At 41.2% G+C, this 7,128-nt stretch overlaps 1 non-coding gene across 1 annotated transcript; it reads left to right on the top strand.

Annotated features, from left to right (window-relative positions):
• Positions 1–6,548: 6,548 nt before the first annotated feature.
• LOC140735037 (U6 spliceosomal RNA) lies at positions 6,549–6,655 on the top strand. Its single transcript, XR_012100658.1, has one exon. It is a non-coding gene; the product is annotated as a U6 spliceosomal RNA (small nuclear RNA).
• Positions 6,656–7,128: the final 473 nt, after the last annotated feature.

The raw sequence follows: 7,128 nt of genomic DNA, 5'->3' as shown, positions 1-7,128 counted from the left end.
TGTTTGAGGAGGTCTGATGTGTCTCCAAAGGCTCTGGCAAATTTCTACAGATGTACCAGGCAGAGCATTCTAACTGGTTGCATGATCATCTGTTATGGAGGGTCTATTGCACAGGATTGGAAAAAGCCACAGGGAGTTGTGAACTCAACCAGCTCCGTCATGGGCACTAGCCTTCCCACCAACAAGGACACCCTCAAAAACGTTGCCTCGAAGAGATGGCATTCATCATTAAGGACCCCCTCCTCCTAGGATTTGTTCTTTTCCCATTACTACCATTAAAGAAAATGTACAGGAACCTGAAGATGCACACCCAACATTTTAGGAACAACTTCTTTCCCTCCACATTGATATTTCTGAATGGACAATGAACCCATAAACACTACCTCACTATTTTTGCTCTTTTTTTTGCACAACATTTAATTATCTGTCTGTAGTGAGATGCTGAAGATGTTCTATAGGTCAGTTGTGGAGAGCGCCCTCTTCTTTGTGGTGGTGTGTTGGGGAGGAAGCATTAAGAAGAGGGACGCCTCACGTCTTAATAAGCTGGTAAGGAAGGCGGGCTCTGTCGTGGGCAAAGTACTGGAGAGTTTAACATCGGTAGCTGAGCGAAGGGCGCTGAGTAGGCTACGGTCAATTATGGATAACTCTGAACATCCTCTACATAGCACCATCCAGAGACAGAGAAGCAGTTTCAGCGACAGGTTACTATCGATGCAATGCTCCTCAGACAGGATGAAGAGGTCAATACTCCCCAATGCCATTAGGCTTTACAATTCTACCGCCAGGACTTAAGAACTTTTTAAAAGCTATTATTAATGCTTTTTGAGATAGTGATTTAGATGCATATCATATTTTTTACTGAGTTAAGTATTGTATGTAATTAGTTTTGCTACAACAAGTGTATGGGACATTGGAAAAAAGTTGAATTTCCCCATGGGGATGAATAAAGTATCTATCTATCTATCTATCTATCTATCTACACTATGCTGTAAATAGAGCGAGCAGTTTTTAAGTAGTGTGAATTGTGTGTGTTTGTGTTCAAAGCGCGGTGATTTTGTCACTGATAGTTGGTGAGAAATGATTGGAGAGATAATTCTGAAATGTTTTGCTTGCAGTGGATTCAAGCATTGAGGCTTGCAGATGCCAGAAATAGCTCTGAGTTAAAATTAAATGATTAAACAACTTCAACAATTTAGGAACTGTGAAGAATTTGGTGGTAATGGCAATCATCTTGAATGTTACAATGAAAATGAAGATTTGGAGGATGCAATTGTTGATAACATTGTAGGCAGTCCATTATCTGCTCAGCGTCTGCACTGATTTTGTTCATTTACAGTCAACCAGAAGAACACAGCAGTGCACACTGGATGAATTCCTCCATCAATAACTAACACATAGTTTTATAGTCCTGTAGCAGTATTGATTGTTTTCTAAACATGAGAAATTCTGCAGATGCTGTAAAAGCAAAGCAACTCACCAAAAAATGCTCAAGGAACTCAGCAGGTCAGGCAAAACCTATGAAAATGAATAAACAGTTGATTGGGGCAGTTAAATAGCTGGCTGAAATTAACCAGAATCCACTGTATATATCTATAGGTTTATTATCACTGATATTTGTCATGAAATGTTTTGTTTTGTCGCAACAGTATCGTGCGACTGTGGATTCTGGATAATTGGGATCCTTTGGTACTCGACACCAGCTTTGCCTATTTGGAGTTTGTGTGTTCTACCCATTCCTGAGTAGTTTTGCCCAGGTTTTCTGCTTTCCTCTCATTTCTCAATGATTTGCTGATCAGTGGGTTAACTGGCTACTGTGAATTACCCCGATAGTGGGTAGGTGGTGAGAGAATTAGGTTGGATGGGCATGTGAGAGAGATGGAAGGAAATGGGAGAATGGATTTTCTCTAAGAGCTGGCATAGACCCAGTGGACAATAGGGCCTCCTTCTTTTTCTCTGTGAGAAATGTGACCAGTTCTCTCCACTCACTAGCCCACCAGATTGAGCCCTCTTCTTGAATATTTGGTTTCCTTTCCCTACTATTCAATAAAGTATCTGGTACACTGCAGAATTTCCCATCACACTGCATATGAACCGTGAAACACACTTCATACAATCACTGACAAATTTCACAGGAAATCAGCCACTGTTTCACGAGGTGGATGTGCATTTTGGAAAGGTGACAGCCTCTTCCTCTGAAATGCAGGGAGTGCTAACTCAAAAAATCACCTGTCTTTTAACAAAAACAAAAAGCGACTTTGAAGTTTAGAAACTTCGGTAGAGAGAACAGTCAAGCTAAGATGTGGTTTTGATTTTCTTTTGATGGACCCTTGATACAGACTTCTACTGGTTTCATGAGTAGGAAATGTAGCATTGTGACTGTTGCAGAAAAGGTGCATTCACGATAATATCAGTTCAGCAACAATGAGGGCCCATTATGACTCAGTTCAGACATAAACTGAAACAGAGTAAATATAAGATTATCTACTTTTTGTACGCAATTGTTTTTCCCTATATGGGACACAAACAATGCATCCTTGGTCACCATAGCAACTGCACTAGGGATATAATCTAAAATTGCAAAATAAAACACGTCAGAAAATATCATGATTGCTAACTTTAACACTCTTTGTCATACAGACAGACATTTACCTAATAAAAGCAACTTACTGTTTTCAGTGATATCATAAAAGGGAAGGAGAGGGCAGAGGTTACAGAAGTCTCCAGAACAATGAATAAGTCAAAAGATTTAAAAAGGGATAAGAATTTAATGTTAGGCAACATAGAAACAAAATCAAGAAGGATGCTGATTACAGAAGTGAGGGTGTTGTATTTGAATACAAATACATACAATGTATGCAATAAGGAAGACGATTTGTAGTGCAGTTACAAATTGGTTTGTATGGTGTTGTGGATATCATTGAGTCACAGTTGAAAGATCACTGCCTGAAGCCTAACATTCAAGGATACACATCAGATCACAGGATAAGCAGGTGGGTAGAGGGGCTAGGGTGGCTTTAATGAAACCAAATCCTTAGAAAGAAGTGACAAGGGATCAGAAGATGAAGAATCCTTATGGGTAAAGTGAAGAAAATATAGGGATAAAAAGACCCTGATGGGAGTTACATACAGGGCTGTGAACAGTAGCTAGAATATGGGGTGCAAATTACAATGAGAGACAGAAAGGACAATGCTGAGATCTGTATGGTGAATTTCAATATGCAGGTAGATTGGGAAAATTAGTCTGGTGCTGGATACCAAGAGAAGGAATTTGTAGAATGTCTACAAGATGGCTTTTTAGAACAGCTTGTTGTTGAGCCCACTAGGGAAAAGGAAATTCTGGATTGGGTGTTCTGTAATGAACCAGATTTGATTAGGGACCTTAAGGTAAAAGAACCCTTAAGATGCAGTAATCGTAATATGATAGAATTCGCCCTGCAGTTTGAGAGGGAGAAGCTAAAATCAGATGTATCAGTATTGCAGTGAAGTAAAGGTCTGACACGGTGGTCAGCAGCACAGGAGCGCCGCAGGGAACCGTACTCTCTCCGGTCCTGTTCACCCTGTACACATCAGACTTCCAATATAACTCGGAGTCCTGCCATGTGCAGAAGTTCGCTGATGACACGGCCATAGTGGGGTGTGTCAGGAATGGACAGGAGGAGGAGTATAGGAAACTGATACAGGACTTTGTGATATGGTGCAACTCAAACTACCTGCGTCTCAATATCACCAAGACCAAGGAGATGGTGGTGGACTTTAGGAGATCTAGGCCTCATATGGAGCCAGTGATCATTAATGGAGAATGTGTGGAGCAGGTTAAGACCTACAAGTATCTGGGAGTACAGTTAGACGAGAAGCTAGACTGGACTGCCAACACAGATGGCTTGTGCAGGAAGGCACAGAGTCGACTGTACTTCCTAAGAAGGTTGGCGTCATTCAATGTCTGTAGTGAGATGCTGAAGATGTTCTATAGGTCAGTTGTGGAGAGCGCCCTCTTCTTTGTGGTGGCGTGTTGGGGAGGAAGCATTAAGAAGAGGGACGCCTCACATCTTAATAAGCTGGTAAGGAAGGCGGGCTCTGTCGTGGGCAAAGTACTGGAGAGTTTAACATCGGTAGCTGAGCGAAGGGCGCTGAGTAGGCTACGGTCAATTATGGATAACTCTGAACATCCTCTACATAGCACCATCCAGAGACAGAGAAGCAGTTTCAGCAACAGGTTACTATCGATGCAATGCTCCTCAGACAGGATGAAGAGGTCAATACTCCCCAATGCCATTAGGCTTTACAATTCTACCGCCAGGACTTAAGAACTTTTTAAAAGCTATTATTAATGCTTTTTGAGATAGTGATTTAGATGCATATCATATTTTTTACTGAGTTAAGTATTGTATGTAATTAGTTTTGCTACAACAAGTGTATGGGACATTGGAAAAAAAGTTGAATTTCCCCATGGGGATGAATAAAGTATCTATCTATCTATCTATCTATCTATCTATCTATCTATCTATCTAAAGGGAATTACAGAGGCAAGAGAGAGAAGCTGGCCGGAGTCGTTTGGAAGGGGACTCTAGCAGCATGGCAGCAGGTGTCATGGAGTGGCTGCAGTTTCTGGGAACAATTCAGAAGGTGCAAGATCAGTTCAGCCCAAAGAAGAAGAAGAAGAAGAAGAAGAAGAAGAAGAAGAAGAAAAAGAAGAAGAAGAAGAAGAAGAAGCATTCTAAAGGAAGGATAAGGCAACCATGGCTAACAAAGCAAGTCAAAGAGTGTAGATAAGCAAAAGAGAAGGCACACCATATAGTAAAAAAATTCTGGAAAGCTAGAGGATTGATAAGTTCTTAAAAATCAGCAGAAGGCAACTAAAAAAGCAATATGGAAATGAAAGATGAAATATGAAGGTAAACTTGTCAATAATACAAAAGAAGATTCCAAAATGTCCATGACGGCTCTCAATCATCTAGGTTATTGCCTATCAAGCAGGAGTAAATCAAGGCAACTGGACTTGTTGTGTTGTCTAGAAGACAGAAGGTTCAGAAGGATTTCCAACAAACACCAAATCCCTATGTTTCTTAAACCTACAAACACCCTCAGACAGAAACTCATCTGCCCCAAAGATCCTACACCCAGACATAAGCAGAGCAATATTGTACATTGCAATGAGAACTGCACACACCTGTGTATCAGTCAGACAAACAACCACTTCACAAATGGATGGCCCAAAATAGGAGGACTAACACCTCAGGGTCAAGTCTCAGTGAATATCTACACCTAAAGGACAAGGGACACTCCTTTGATGATAACAATGTGCACATTTTGGACAGGGAGATAGATAGATAGATAGATAGATAGATAGATAGATAGATAGATAGATAGATAGATAGATAGATAGATAGATAGATAGATAGATAGATAGATAGATAGATAGATAGATACTTTATTCATCCCCATGGGGAAATTCAACTTTTTTCCAATGTCCCATACACTTGTTGTAGCAAAACTAATTACATACAATACTTAACTCAGTAAAAAAATATGATATGCATCTAAATCATTATCTCAAAAAGCATTAATAATAGCTTTTAAAAAGTTCTTAAGTCCTGGCGGTAGAATTGTAAAGCCTAATGGCATTGGGGAGTATTGACCTCTTCATCCTGTCTGAGGAGCATTGCATCGACAGTAACCTGTCGCTGAAACTGCTTCTCTGTCTCTGGATGGTGGTATGTAGAGGATGTTCAGAGTTTTCCATAATTGACTGTAGCCTACTCAGCGCCCTTCGCTCAGCTACCGATGTTAAACTCTCCAGTACTTTGCCCATGACAGAGCCCGCCTTCCTTACCAGCTTATTAAGACGTGAGGCGTCCCTCTTCTTAATGCTTCCTCCCCAACACGCCACCACAAAGAAGAGGGCGCTCTCCACAACTGACCTATAGAGCATCTTCTGCATCTCACTACAGACATTGAATGACGCCAACCTTCTAAGGAAGTATAGTCGACTCTGTGCCTTCCTGCACAAAGCATCTAGCTTCTCGTCTAACTGTACTCCCAGATTTTGAAAGAGAGGTTAAAGAAGCCATCTTTCTCAAACTGGAAAACCCATCCCTGAACACAGGGGGTGGGGTATGACACCACCTATCAGCTACTTACAATGCAGTCCTAACATCTCTACCTCAGTGTCTCCACAACAGTTCCCACCTCCATTCATGCAAAGGTAAGACAATTGACCCTCTCATTACCTCTATGACTCTTAATGACCCTCATGTGATTGCTATACCTTTAAACAACTCACAGAGTTTATAAACTGGAAAACTACCCACCATGGATCAGAACTGAAGAAGCTTCTTGGATGACTGGTGAAATGCCTTCAAGACAACACAGCGTGAAGATGGCAGAAGATTTTTTTCAGATATATATAACGAGTAAAAGGGAGGCAAAATGGACATTGAACCACTAGAAAATGACGCTGGAGAGGTAGTAATGGGGGACAAACAATTGGTGGATGAACTGAATAAGTATTTTGCCTCAGTTTTCACTGTCAGAAATTTGAGTGTGTGTGTGTGCTTGCTTCAGCAGCACATCTACTAAAATTGGAACGATACAGAGAAGATTAGCATGGCCCCTGCGCAAGGATGACATGCAAATTCGTGAAGTGTTCCATATTTTTAAAAAAAGAAAAGAAATTTGAGTGTTTGTGAAGGTGCTTGGGAAGCTGAAAGGTTTGAAAGTAGATAAGTCACCTGGACCACATAGGCTACACCACAAGGTTTTGAGAAAGGGGGCATAAGAGATTGTGGAGGCATTAATAATGATCTTTCAAGAATCATGAGATACTGCAATGGTTTGAGAGGACTGCAGAATTGCAAATGTCACTTCATTCTTTAAAAAGGAAGGGAGGCAAAAGGCAGGAAATTATAGCACACTCACAAAATGCTGGTGGAATGCAGCTGGCCAGGCAGCGTCTATAGGAAGAAGTACGGTCGACGTTTCAGGCCGAGACCCTTTGTCTAGTCCTGACAAAGGGTCTCGGCCCGAAACGTCAACTGTACTTCTTCCTATGGATACTGCCTGGCCTGCTGCATTCCACCAGCATTTTGTGTGTGTTGCTTGAATTTCCAGCATCTGCAGATTTCCTCATGT

Source organism: Hemitrygon akajei, chromosome 10, assembly GCF_048418815.1.
Source record: "Hemitrygon akajei chromosome 10, sHemAka1.3, whole genome shotgun sequence".
Lineage (NCBI taxonomy): Eukaryota > Metazoa > Chordata > Chondrichthyes > Myliobatiformes > Dasyatidae > Hemitrygon > Hemitrygon akajei.
This window is presented reverse-complemented; position numbering and strand designations above follow the sequence as displayed.